The following is a 12,901-nucleotide window of genomic DNA, read 5'->3' on the forward strand; positions in this document are numbered from 1 at the left end:
TGTTTTTATCTTGTTGCTAGCCACCCTGGGGTCTTAGGATGAAGGGCAGTATATACATATGAATATAAATGTAAATGTAAATATATAAAAAATAAGGGAATGATTTAGTGGAATGGAATACGCGGATGAACTTTGTGCATGTGACAGAGGAATCTATGCACTTGGTGCAGATTTGCTACATCGTGGCAATTGTCTCTGGAATGGGATGGGAGATGTCTTGTAACTTCTTGCAGTGTTGTTTGCAAACTTTTCATATCAGCTTTTGGCTGGTAGTCAAGGGAGCTATGGAGGTCGTTCTCATGACCAGCCCTACTGGGGGAGGACAGGGATAACTCAGGTAAGGCTGAGACGCGCCAGGATCGCTTCTCCCCCGAGTAGCCCTGATCCTAAACCCAGGCAGAAAGTGAGGCAGGAGGACAAGTACACACCTCCTACCTCATTCTCTGGTCATCTGGGTGCTCAGGATGCCAGCAGCAACCTTGAGAATAAAGTCTGGGGGAAGGAGTGGCCCCACAGCAGGGAGGTTTCCCATGTACTGTGCTGCTCCTGCCTTCCCTCAACCCTCCCCACTTTGGTCGTGAGAATGACCTTCTAGTCTACCTTCCTTTCCACTCCCCCTCTCCCACCACTGGAGAAATATTATCCATCTATTGACTCTTTCCACCAATGGGCCAGCTTCCCTTAGGCAAATAGCAAGACTAATAACCACATGGAGAGTGGCATAATGAGAGGCAGATAACAACAACAACTTTGCATTTATACAGCATATTTTTGAGTGAAAAGTACTTCACTTTGCTATCTCAGATGGGGGAGATCTCTTAGGCGTTTTCTGGATTATGAGATTTGCAATGGTTAATGTGTTGCAAACTGTGACCAAATAGTACAACGATTTCAAAATAAGAGTAAAGGGTTGTTTAATGCTTCGTTGTAAGCTGGTGGCTATTCATATTTTCTGTCCGCTGAAATGTATTTTCCAGGCAGGAGTGTCCATATTCTCATTGAAATGCATTTATCTGCCCCTCCTCCTGCTCCATTTGGGCCAATGGAGTCATGGAGTATGTGTGACGTGATGACCTTTTTCTTAATATATAATTTATCTGCTGCTTTGTGCTAATCCACCAGCGAGGGAAAGCGCTGTTCCAAAATAAAACCTTTCATTGTTGCATCCTTGCGCAAGTGATTCCAGGATTTATTTATTTATTTATTTATTTATTTATTTATTTATTTATTAATTAATTATCGGGCAGGGACAAACCTGCCCTTTGCCTTGTAGTAAGCAAGTGGGATTGCACAGAAGTAAATGATTTAGTTCAATGGGCTTCCTCTTCAGTAAAAAGTGCACGAGAAAGGGTTGGATTCAGAAATCTGCTTAGCTGCTCCCTCTTCCCCTTCGGTGCTGACAAGCTCAAGATATTTTGGAAGCAAGTGGAGGAGGGAGGTGTGTGGTTTGGGATCTGTGGGGGGAAAGCCAAGACTTCTCCCTGAGTGTTTATCTCTCTATGGTGTGGGGGCAGAGGAAGCAAGCACATGTGGTGGTGGTGGTGGTGGGGGAACTGTCCATACTGCAAAACACTACAACATATAAAATGCGGGGAAAGGCTCCCTACAATGGAAAAATACAGCTACTTTCCTGCAGTGCATTTACAATGTTGTAGGGCAAAAGCGCATCATTAAGATTCGGATCAAGACATGGGAAATATGAATGGCACCCCGCTGACAACGCAGTGACACTGATGTGGAAACACAGGCAATACAGAGGGGTACTTAGTGGATACATTGTGAGTACATTACAGCATGTAATCTGGAAAATGTACAAATCTCCTCTAGAGTCACTGAAAATTTGATGGGAGGTTAAATGGACCTGCTCTGGGTCATAAGAAATAAACGATACTGGAGGTGTTTTACAGCAAATGCTGGGGGAAGCATTTGTGACTTACAGATTTAAATCTTTTGGCATTGCACAGTGATTTCCTCTAACTGATAGGAACACAGGTTGGAATGCTTGCTGTTCTTTCTGTTTTGCTGCCTTTGCAGTGACATTCATATGCTGGGGAGCATTGTCAAAGCAATGTGGGAAGCATTGCCAGACCTCCAAGCCATGATGAAAAGCTTCTCAGTGCTTTTGAAGTTAGTTAACTATTCCAATAACAATAGCCGTACTCGGCTAGTACATACTGTCAGTACTTCTAAGGAGAGCAATATTCCTGCATTTGGCACAGGGGCACAGAACATGCAGTGAGTTGCTCTAAAAATATTCCATGCACACAGGGTGCAGGGGGAGTTCTTATATATATTTCCATGCACACAGGGTGCAGGGGGAGTTTGTGTGTGTGTGTGTGTGTGTGTGTGTGTGTATACAAGGTAGTGAATGATGAAATAACAGAAAATAATCTTTGCGTGAGCTAAAGGCAGTCTGTGTTACATCTGATGAACTTAAAGAAACCAATAAGAAAGGATGAACTGAGTTATTATGGCAATTAGAATCACAAGTCTGTAAGAATTTACCATTGAATTGGCCTTCTTTCTTAATAAGAAATGCCCTAGGCTGAAAGCGTTTGTTAACAAAGGGCATTTCCAGACGTATTCCTTGTAGCACCACCCAGTCAACTTTTGAGCTACAAGCAGAATTGCATTACTACTTCCACGCCAGTCTAGTGTGTCTTTCTGCACATTTTTAGCACCATCCAAAAATCCAAAAGCCTATGTAAAAAGATGGAATACTGATACTAAGAAGAATTTACATGCATGGTCATTGCACATCTATACCACTGTTTTTTGAAAATATTTTTTTTAAAAAATCCTCTGGTAAACATTGTGATTATCTAAGCATGGGGAAAGTGCTGGCAGACAAAACAGATGATAATAATGTTGTTGTGTGAACCCCTCCCTCCCATAAAGCATGAGTGAACAAGGTGTGGCAATCTTGGACTCAACACACCATCTGGAAGTGTCCACATTTGTTAGTAGTATGTTCACCCTGCCATACATTGTAGGTTTACACTTCAACCTGCAGAGGAAGACCAGGAAATTTATTTTGTCAGAGGATACAACCCAATATTTCCTTTTGATCTAAATACACATAAAATTGAACTCTCTTCTCATTCTGTCCATACTGATCACAGCAATACTCACATCTATGCCTTCACAGAAGAATGTGGCCAGTAACGCAGTGGATAAATGCTTGACTAACAAGCAGAAGGTTGCCGGTTTGAATCCTTGCTGGTACTATATTGGGCCGCAGCGATATAGGAAGATGCTGAAAGGCATAATCTCATACTGTGTGGGAGGAGGCAATGGGAAACTCCTCCTGTATTCTACCAAAGAAAACCACAGGGCTCTGTGAGGGCCAGGAGTCAAAATTGACTTGATGGCACACTTTAACATTGGTTTGGTTTTTGTGGAAAAGGTAACCCTTCCACAAAGCAGGATAAGATGGTTGCCTGAGGTGCAGGTACAAAGAGGGGCACAGGGGAGCAGTGCCCCACCACTGCCTTTGGGGCATGATGCTCATTTCCCCTTCCCTTTATCTCTTCTTTCTCTCACTCCAATGTGAGCTAGGACGCTCCTGTCACTACTGTGTGGCTTGATGGCATAGTTTGAAAGTGCTTGAATGTTGCCATTGCTACCTCAAGAGTATATCCTGAGAATGCTGAGCATTCACCCACAGATGGGGTGGGCATTGTATTGTCCATCTCAGGCAGCAAAATGTCTTGGACAACCACAGTTTTGAGGTTTCCCATCAGAATCTATAGTTAACATCTATCAAAAGCACAGATGAAAGAAACAAAAAAAGTTATATCTTCATAAGACTGCATAATATGCAGTCTGAAGTGGTACAGTAAGTCTAGAAATAAGTTTTCCTCATGTTCGTTGTGTGAGAACTAGACCTTAGAATAGCTTAACCAGTGTGGTCTGTGCAACCCATAGCAAACTGTGAAACACTGCTCAATTTGGATGATAAACAAAACCACGGGTAGGCTTACCTGAGGTTAACCTCGGAAGCTAAGAATCATGCTGCAGATGATCTAATAGCTGAGGTGTCATTGCCCCCATCAGCAATCCCCCTCCATCTTCCTTTTCCTCAGAGTGTGTCACTTGCCCAGCAACCATTGGTTGTGAAATGGGGGGGGGCTTGTGGGAGGAGCCTCAGCACTAACCCCAGGTTGCTGCATTAGGATGGCATGATGGGGTCAGTAGAACTCCGATTCCAGCAACCTGCCCAACTTCAAACTAAGGGTTCAGTCTGTGGTTTGGAGGTGGCAGCAGAACCAGAGTTGTGGGATTTCCCCACATTTGGACGATAAGGAACACCAACCTCAGGTAAGTGTAATTGTGTTTCCTGAGTAGTTCTCACATTTACGTCACCCCCAAATGCCAAGGCTTCAATGGCAAAATAATTCTCCTTCTGTACTGGAACCCATTCATTGCAAGCTCCAGCACTTTTTCCATTTAAGACAGCATGATTACTCATTGCAGTCCAATCTTCTTATCTGTATTCAAAACGTAAGTGGTGCAATTATTCATCTTGCTCTGTCAGTTCTCATGATATTGTGACCAATGTTCCCTATAAGGCATGTCCATGTGTGCGTGCTCACAAGTGTTTTCATGTCTGCTCCGTTAATTTTAGATCCTGCTTGGGTTGAATCAGAAAGACTCCACTCTGAATGCACGTGCGCACACACTGCCTTGATACTGGCACCCAAACCAAAACTCATTCCACACACAAATGGGAGGGGGAAAAATAGAGGGAACACTGATTGTGACATGTCTTTGTTGCTTCCCCTAGTTTCCCATACACATTTGGAGCAAACAACATGCCCTCCCTTTCTAGGTCCATCATAACCTTGTCTCATTCTATTTTTTGAAACATATTTACTGCTAATTTACTCTTAGAAATCTCCCATTGTTAATCTCCCCATGGTCTTCTTCTCCATAAATCAAATGTTTATCATTTCCAATGGCTGCCTCCCAGAATGGATACACTCACTTATCACACCCTGGCCAAATGTACACAACAAACTGATGTTGGTTTAAAATTATATAAACAAGTTTATATTGGTTGTATCAATTTCACTGCATGGCTACACCCAAACAATCTTTGGATCTGCAATTTGGTAAGGTGCTGATTATTTTGCTAGAAATAAGTAAACCTGTCCCCTCTTCCATTGGCCAGATCATAGATGTGTAATTCCCAGGGTTTAGTTCGAAGATGGGATGATTGTTAATTTGAATTTGCAGTGCAGATAGGCCTTCTCTCATCCTTGGAATATTAGATCTATGTCATCATTTGCCTGTTCTTAGGTTATCTTCTTCTAAGGCTGCGATTTCAAGGTTCTTTTCATATTGTGCACGTTTGTTTGTTTTAAAAAACCCTTTTAGTTCACTAATACAGAATTCCGGAATCGCCACCTTCATGGCATCCTGTCCCCTTGCTGAAGGCAGAGCTCCATGTGGTTTGTAGAAAATTATGCTGGATTTCTTCCCTTTTAAAAAATCCTAAAATAATTGGTTGTTGAATTATATCCAGTATATTTTATGTTTTTGTTGTTTAGAAGTTTGTCCCAGTGGGGATCTTGTAGAGAGTGTGGGGGTTGGAATTAGAAAGGAAAAGAGAGGGAAGGGAGAAGGAGAAAACTGAGTTGTTTCTGAATCAACTCTTATTTAAACCTATATAAGATTACTTTGTGTTTTTGAGGGATGCAGCTATAAAAGATCTGGCAATGAGATTCTGCATCAGCTACGTGTGTGAGCCTGCAAAGCTTGTGAATGTTCCTACAGCTTCATTTCATTGTATTACTGGGCCTACATTCCTGAACTGCTTTCTACTATCACTGCTGCTGATTGGTTCTCCAGCTTCCTTACCTGCACAACCCCTGAAGGTACTTTTTCCTTATCAATCCTGAACTCTGTTCTAGGGGTGTCCGAACTGGTTCAGCTAGTCCAAGTTTGAACCAGACTGGCCCCCCAAAATGAGGAGTTGGTCTGAGTTCAAACCGGACCAGCCCTGGTTCAAACAGAACTGATCTGAACAGGTTCGGGGCAATGTTTGTAAGGGGAAATCCATTGAGGATTCCCCTTTACAAGAAAAGGGGGATTCCCAAAGGGCAGGGAGGAGAGAGGGGAACTTACCTTCCTGCTGGCAGCGGGGGCTCCTCTAAACCTCACACTAGCCTCCCCAGTAGCAGCCCAGCTGACTGTGGCCCAGTTCAGGCCTCTGTGCAGTAACGGCAGAGCGTGCAACAGACCTCCACACCCAGAGCACTGCGCTATCTATTATAGTGGCCTCCATGCTCTGCAGTTACCGCACGGGGGCCCAAACCAGGCCACACCCACTGGCTCAGGCTGCTATTGAGGAGGCTGGTGGGGCTTTTAGAGGAGCTGCCACAGCCGTCCTGCCGCTGGCAGGAAAGTAAATTCCCCTCACCAACCCACCCCACCCTTTGAAAATCACCCTTTGCTTGTAAAGGGGAATCCTCCAAAAATTCTCCTTTACAAGCATTTACCTGAACCAGTCCACATACCAGAGTGGGCCTGGTTCGGCCAGAACCAGAACAGGACCGGATCGGTTCAAATTCAATTGTAATTCAAACCAAACTGGCCATACAGGTTCCTTGCAAATCCCTACTCTGTTGTTCACTGGATGCCCATTGCAGCATGGCTCAGATCCCACTATCACCTTTTTTCTTGTCCACCCCAGGAGAACCTGCTCTTTCCTGGAAACAAAGGAGGTCCTATTTCTGCAATTGCTTCCTCATTTATATAGACCCTTAAATATACTTCCTCACTATATAGACTGCTTACTCCAGCAAAGCAGAAGCCTATATTGCTTCACTGCTTGAGACCTGAAGGCCAAATAATATATAATCATTTGCCCTTTCCTGCCACCTTAAAAGGGGATGCCAGTTCTTATGAAGCTGTTCTTCAAGCCTTAGATGATCATTTCAAGCCTACTTTGAATGTGATTGTTGAACATTACAAGTTCTATTCTAGATCCCAACTGTCCGGTAACTCTCTTGATCAGTATGTTACAGCACTGCATGCCTTAAGTGCAACCTGTGAGTTTGCCAACATTACTGATGAACTGAACAGGGATCAGATTGTTTTGAAAACAAACTGCTCCAAACTGCGTGGAAAACTGCGACTTACCTTGGATAAAATTATAGAGATGACTAGGAGAATGGAAAATGTTTTTCACTGTGCCAGATCGCTCTCTTTGGTACCCCAAAACCAACCTCCTGAAATCCAGGCTGTTCAGTATAAATCCTTCTAAACCCAATCTTCTCATATGGCACTACCTCAGAAAGTGGCAACCCGGGAAAGGAAGAGCTACCAATGCTACTGATGTGGAGATTCTGCCCACAAAGCCAATTTTGCTCACTGTCCTACCAATGTTCTCTCTAATCTTTTTCGTCTGTGTGTGGAATGTGTTTTGTTCTGGGCAGCAGTATCACAACAGTGTGAGTGCACATGTATTCAGAGTGGGACCTTCCTGATTAAACTTGAGCGGGGTCTAAAATTAACTGAGCAGACAACAAAAAATGTGTGAGCATGCGCAAATGCACACGGCTTAGAGGGAACACTGTGTCCTACATAGAGGGTCACTTGCAACACATTCAAGAAAAGGGGACTGTTTGCTAAGGTTTGCAAGTCCATTACTGATTCACCATAAGATAAAGATGAGGCAGATGAACCACTTCCTGTCAGCATTTTAAGTGTGACAGAATCAGAGCCTGCTTCTCCACATTGTAACGTTAAACTTAATGGCCATGAAGTGTGGATGCTGGCTGATTCTGTTTCTCCGTACACTTTCATTTCCCATCTACTTTGCAAGAGCTCCTTACTCCATCAGATCTGCACCCGCAGCCTGTTGGAGATGGAGTTCCTGTGCATTGACCTTTTGCATCAACTATCCTAATGACCACTAGAGGCATTGGGAGTAGAGGTAATGAGTGAGGGTCTCCTTACCTGTCCTTGCTTGCCTCTACTCTATGACCCCTGCCTTGTCTCTTCAGGTATTTCCTGTGGGGAGTCAGTCCTCTTCCTTTCCTCTTAGAGAGTAGATGGAGACATAAAAGTAAAGGTAAAGTGTGCTGTCAAGTCACTTTCCACTACTGGCAACCAGAGTCCTATGGTTGTTTAGGTCTTTCCTATCTCAAATGTAAAGGTAAAGTGTGCCATCAAGTCAGTTTCAACTCCTGGCGACCACAGAGCACATGCACTTCAGGTAGAATACATGCACTTCACCAATAAACCTATTTAGTTTAGATTGTACAACAGTCTCCATGTGTGTTCTTTAAATAGCTGCAGACTAAACTCAGCACTCTAATCTGTAACTGGAGTAGGTAGCTTCCTTTTTTGGCGCTTTGCTGAATAATTACAAACCCCAATACAACTTTCAGATATCCACTCGTAGGGATATGGAGGCTCCCCTATTGCCATGACACTTCACTGAATACAAAGGATGTACTACAGAAGGGAAAGTGTATGTGTCACCAAAAAATAAGTCTTAATATTGGGCTGGAAACATCAGAAAGATGATCAGAAACATCTGTGGATCATATTAGACCCAAATAGCACAGAACCTGTATTACATATGCTAGATGTAGATGGAGCATCCATATGCTGATAAGATTGCTGATTTCTCAGACGTATTTGCTGATATTCCTGGCACTGCCATACATTTCAAACATAACATTCAGATGAAGGCAAGTGCAACACAACACAAAGCAAGTACCTGTACAACACAAAGCAAGGAAGGTATCCATAGCATTGCAGCAACCACTTAGGAGCTCTTAAGACTACAACATGCTTGCTGATATCATAGAACCTGTTGATTCATCAGAATGGGTCTCTCCTATTGTTCTTTTGAAGAAATCAAAATGTACATTTATGTACATTTTGAATGTGCATAAATAAAAGATGTGAACTCTAACATGGAAGTGGATTGTCATCCATTATCTCATATCAATGAAATGTTGCTTACTCTGAAAGAGGCTTCACTGATCACAACTTTGGACTTTTCTTTGGCCTGCTCTCAAATTCTTCTGCTCAGAAGTGCTCACGAATACACAGCCTTCATTAAAAAGACATCCAGAGGGTCTTTTTCAACACAAAAGATTGCCCTTTGGATTAGCCTCTGCAGATTCAGTATTCAAAGAATGATGCATACAGTTTTTTGGACTATGGATGGCATCACATACTTTCAGGATGACATTCTAGTGAATGGCAAAAACAATGAGGAGCATGATGCTAAACTGACAGAAGTCTTAAGAAAACTCTGACAACATAGACTTACTATCTCTGCAGAGAAATGTCAGTTTTGCACACACTAGGTGATGTACTTGGATATACAATATTTATATACTTATTTGACATATTTGTATACCACACAAAACTAATGTCTCTGGGTGGTTTACAATATCTCAGAGTGGTGTACATCCCAAAACAGACTTGGTGAAAGCTATCAGGAAGCATCAAATATGGTTTGGATGCTGTCTTGATCCAGCAAAAAAGGGACAGGGAAGTTAGTTGCTTTTGCTTCCAGAGTGCTTACTGCATCAGAGAAGATGTATTCTGTTATTGAAAAAGAAGCTCTAGCATGTTTCTGGGCAATGAGGCACTTCAGAACTTACTTGTGGGGCAGAAAATTCACTTTATGGTCAGACCATAAACCCCTATCTGCTTTCTTCACTATTTGGGCATCAAGTCAAGCAAGAATAGCCAAATGGATCACCAGACTTATGGACTTCTATTTCCATGTGAAATATCTGCCAGGTATTCAGAACACAACTGCAAGTTGTTTATCTCGACTTGCACTTCCAGGCCAAGATGAGATCCCAGAAGACAAGGATGAAGGAGTCAATTGTGCAGATAGCTTCATCCACTCATGAAGTAAACACGTTTTCTGAATGGAAAGTGACCCTCACAGCCGATCAAGTACTTACTGAACTTAAACCTTAAATAACTAATGAATGGTCACACAAAAACAAGGTATCTGAACATCTTCAACCATACATGTACATAGCAAGTGAGCTGTCTCTTCTCAGTGAGCTGGTGCTGAGGACTGATTGTTTGGTGGTGCCAACCTCCTTACAAGCAAAAGTGATCAGAATTGCCCATGAAAGTCACTGGAGCACGAGCTTGACTAAAAAGCGATTCAGATAATATTTTTGGTGGCCAGGTATAGACAAACACATTGAAAATGTAAACAGGCGCTCTATGGCTTGTGCTGTATTGACAAGTTGCAGAAGAATTTTGCCACCCCCTTGACTCCAGTAGAGTATCCCAGTGGTCTTTGGTGGGGGGCGGGAACATACTCTGGCTATAATGGGGCCTTTTGATAACCAGCCCACAAACCAAACGGTTTTTATACTGATGGTGGATAACTATTCCAGGTGATCAGAAGTTTAATTTGCTGACAACATTGCTAAAAACAAGGTAATCCAATTCATGGCTGCTGCAGGTTTTTTTTTAAATGAGAGTAGGTCTTCCTAAAGCATTAGTGACTGACAATGGAACACAGCTCACCTCATTTGAAATGGAGCAATATTTGCATAACCATGGGATAAAACACAAGACTATTTCCTTGTACCATCCTTGAGGGAATGGCTTAGTGGAAAGAATGATTAGTGAAAGAAAGTTTACAACTGGCTACTACGTAACACCAATCCTGGAAAGAGGCAATCTGTGAAACTCTATTTGCTTATTGAACTACACAACAGAAAAATCACCTTTTGAACTGCTAAGAGGATGCAAAGCTATCACCAAATTTTCACAATGGCAACAACTAAGAACATAAGAACAGCCCTGCTGGATCAGGCCCAAAGCCCATCAAGTCCAGCATCCTGTTTCACACAGTGGCCCACCAGATGCCACTGGGAGCCTACAGGCAGGAGTTGAGGGCATGCCCTCTCTCCTGCCATTACTCCTCTGCAGCTGGTATTGCAACCCACACATATTGATAGGTAAACAGCCAATTTTATGGAAACATTGGGTAGAAAAAGGAATCAGTCAGTTATCACAGATGATAAATGAAGGTGATAACTACAAACCCTTCAGACTCTTGCAAGAGGAGTTCGATTTACCACCAGCAAGTGCCTGGCAGTATATGCAATTGAAACATAGTATATCTGCACAATTCAGACTGGATGCCCTGGCAGCTCCAGCAACTCCAAATATATTAGTGCATGCCATTAAGATGTCCTTTCTCCCAAAACTAAATAAATACCTATATGCCTTTGAGCATGGCCATGGACCCTGGATTGGATTTACTTGGGGACAAATGGAACCTGGAACTTACAGATAAAGTGTCACCAGCACAATGGCAAGATATTTTAGGTAGTGCTAAATGCAGCTCTTAAATTGCACCTAGAAACCCTTAAACTGCTAGTCCAACAGAAGATTATTGGACCCCTCTACATCTTAAGCGATTAAAAATGGCCTAATTAACTAAGTTAGTTCACGTAATAACCTCCCTCTAGAAGCCTTGCATGATGGGACAGTCTAAGAAAATATGTGTTATGTTGGTGTGAATATTATTGCATATCCTTACACTAATGGTGTAAGGCTTTTGGAAGGAGGTTATTATATGAATTAACTTAGTGATGGATTCATCTCTTGCACTAAAGGACCTGCAGGTACTATTGGGGTATATCCCAACCGACTGGGGACTAAAATCCAGTTCTAAAAAATGGCTGTGGAAGAGCTTACAGGAGATTAATATTTCGGCAACGGAAATCTCCCAATCCCCCTAGGAGTGAGGATTGGGTGCATGACCTGCTTGAGTTAGCGGCACATGAAAAATCGGCCCTTATAAGAGTAAATAAATTGTATAAATGGTCAGAAATCTGGGACAACTTCCTTGAACTATTCTTAGAATAAAAACTCCTCTGATCTACCCACATCTACTGGTGCAACGGTGTATATCCCTTCTCCTCTTCCCTCCCTCTCCTTCTGCTCTCCTTCTCCCTCTTTCTCTTTCCCTCTGTCTCTCCTTTCTTTTCTCATCTCCCCACAACCAGCGCTGACTCAGGAAGGGAAGGTCAGGCTCAGGGGCAGAGCAGTGGCAGGGACTGGGAAAGATGTTTGTAAAATACAAAATGTAAAAAATAAAAAATAAAAGAAAGAAAGAAATGGAGCAGTTCAATACTTTCGAGCATATGTACTATGAGAAAAGAGGGAAGGGAGTCTGTTCTTGAGAGAACTGGAGAGAATTTTAATCTTGCTTCCAGTTTTGACCTCACAGAGGAGGCTAATAAAAGTGATGGGCAATCCTCTTTACCAGAAAGAACATCACTAACAGCTCCTGTGGCAGAGAACCCAAAGCTTAGGAGAAGGGTGTGTGACAGGAGATCACCTAAATGACTTCAAGACTTTGTCACTGATGGTGATGCTTTTTAAATCAATTCAGTTCTGATTGTTATAAAGGGGTGGGATGTGTGACCTCAAAACAGAAGCAAGCAGCCCCTAGTATTAATTATTCTGTGGTGGCGAGGAGGGATAGCCGAGAAAGGGAGGCGCAGGAATTTTAAAAATAAATTGTAAGGCAGTGATGGAAGCAGAAAGAGGGAGAATGGGGGCTATCCAAAAGCTGCTTTAGGGGCTTGCAACCTGCTTGCGCTTTGGGGAGAGGCAGTGGAGGAGAAAAAAGCCGGCTTGAGAGCAGGAAAGTGCTCCAGCCCAAGGAGTGGACTCTGCTTCCGAATTGCAAGTGGCTGCCAAAGTCATGCAAGCAGAGGGAAAAGGATTCCCATGATGCTGGTTCTGCAAGTTGAGGTGGGAAGCAACTCTTTTCCTCCTTCATGTCACACCGCACATCCCCCTCCCTGCCTTATCATTGTTCCCTTTCCTCTCTTATCTTTCCTACCTTATACTGCACCTACACATGCTCTCACCAATCACC

This window comes from Hemicordylus capensis, chromosome 1, assembly GCF_027244095.1.
Source record: "Hemicordylus capensis ecotype Gifberg chromosome 1, rHemCap1.1.pri, whole genome shotgun sequence".
Classification (NCBI taxonomy): Eukaryota; Metazoa; Chordata; class Lepidosauria; order Squamata; family Cordylidae; genus Hemicordylus; species Hemicordylus capensis.